Here is a 2,500-nt window from a genome sequence, read left to right on the forward strand (position 1 = left end):
TATCGGTTACTTGATAAAATATAAATTAGTTGCATAGAATTTATTTTTATTTTAGGCATTCAATTATATATGAATATATTTTTTTCAATGAAAAATTCTGTGATGCTATTTTTGCATACCAACAAAAATAGGATCAACGTTCCAAGACATCATTGAAAATTAATAATATCGGTTACTTGATAAAATATAAATTAGTTGTATAGAATTTAGTTTCATTTTATGCATTCAATTATATATGAATATATATTTTTTTTAATTAAAAATTCTGTGATGCTATTTTTGCATACCAACAAAAATAGGATCAACGTTCCAAGACACCACTGAAAATTAATAATATCGGTTACTTGATAAAATATAAATTAGTTGTATAGAATTTAGTTTAATTTTATGCATTCAATTATATCTGAATATATATTTTTTTCAATTAAAAATTCTGTGATGCTATTTTTGCATACCAACAAAAATAGCATCAACGTTCCAAGACATCATTGAAAATTAATAATATCGGTTACTTGATAAAATATAAATTAGTTGTATAGAATTTAGTTTAATTTTATGCATTCAATTATATCTGAATATATATTTTTTTCAATTAAAAATTCTGTGATGCTATTTTTGCATACCAACAAAAATAGCATCAACTTTTCAAGTCATCACTAAAAATTAATAATATCGGTTACCTGATAAATTATAAATTAGTTATATAGAATTTAGTTTAATTTTATGCATTCAATTATATATGAATATAATTTTTTTCAATTAAAAATTCTGTGATGCTATTTTTGCATACCAACAAAAATAGCATCAACGTTCCAAGACATCATTGAAAATTAATAATATCGGTTACTTGATAAACTATAAAATAGTTGTATAGAATTTAGTTTAATTTTATGGATTCAATTATATATGAATATATATTTTTTTTAATTAAAAATTCTGTGATGCTATTTTTGCATACCAACAAAAATAGGATCAACGTTTCAAGTCATCAATAAAAATTAATAATATCGGTTACTTGGTAAATTATAAATTAGTTATATAGAATTTAGTTTAATTTTATGCATTCAATTATATATGAATATAATTTTTTTCAATTAAAAATTCTGTGATGCTATTTTTGCATACCAACAAAAATAGCATCAACGTTCCAAGACATCATTGAAAATTAATAATATCGGTTACTTGATAAACTATAAAATAGTTGTATAGAATTTAGTTTAATTTTATGCATTCAATTATATATGAATATATATTTTTTTTAATTAAAAATTCTGTGATGCTATTTTTGCATACCAACAAAAATAGCATCAACGTTCCAAGACATCATTGAAAATTAATAATATCGGTTACTTGATAAACTATAAAATAGTTGTATAGAATTTAGTTTAATTTTATGCATTCAATTATATATGAATATAATTTTTTTCAATTAAAAATTCTGTGATGCTATTTTTGCATACCAACAAAAATAGCATCAACGTTCCAAGACATCATTGAAAATTAATAATATCGGTTACTTGATAAACTATAAAATAGTTGTATAGAATTTAGTTTAATTTTATGCATTCAATTATATATGAAGATATATTTTTTTTAATTAAAAATTCTGTGATGCTATTTTTGCATACCAACAAAAATAGCATCAACGTTCCAAGACATCATTGAAAATTAATAATATCGGTTACTTGATAAACTATAAAATAGTTGTATAGAATTTAGTTTAATTTTATGCATTCAATTATATATGAATATATATTTTTTTTAATTAAAAATTCTGTGATGCTATTTTTGCATACCAACAAAAATAAGATCAACGTTTCAAGTCATCAATAAAAATTAATAATATCGGTTACTTGGTAAATTACAAATTAGTTATATAGAATTTAGTTTAATTTTATGCATTCAATTATATATGAATATATATTTTTTTCAATTAAAAATTCTGTGATGCTATTTTTGCATACCAACAAAAATAGCATCAACTTTTCAAGTCATCACTAAAAATTAATAATATCGGTTACCTGATAAATTATAAATTAGTTATATAGAATTTAGTTTAATTTTATGCATTCAATTATATATGAATATAATTTTTTTCAATTAAAAATTCTGTGATGCTATTTTTGCATACCAACAAAAATAGAATCAAGCAAAAATATCACTTATTTTTCCAATTTTCGACTTGTAGAACGATCAAGTATACTATTCTTTGGATTCTAAGATTTTTTTCAAGTGATTATTTTCAAAGTTGGGAAAAATGAAAAATTATTCTAAGTCCCCATTCGTAGTTCTTTTTGATTCGTATTGCTTCGGCGCAAAGTAGGTAGGGACACTTATGGATTTCTCAATTTTTGGATAGGGACAGCCGGATAGCCGTCATTCAGCATAAAAGCTATTGTTATATGCATAGTTTGATGTGAGGAATGGGAATTGATTGAAATTTTCACCCGCCACTTGCCGGCTGGCCTGATTTTAAGGTTTGAGAATCTTGACAACGATT

The sequence above is a fragment of the Diachasmimorpha longicaudata genome, unplaced genomic scaffold, assembly GCF_034640455.1.
Source record: "Diachasmimorpha longicaudata isolate KC_UGA_2023 unplaced genomic scaffold, iyDiaLong2 ctg00000334.1, whole genome shotgun sequence".
In the NCBI taxonomy this organism is placed as follows: Eukaryota; Metazoa; Arthropoda; class Insecta; order Hymenoptera; family Braconidae; genus Diachasmimorpha; species Diachasmimorpha longicaudata.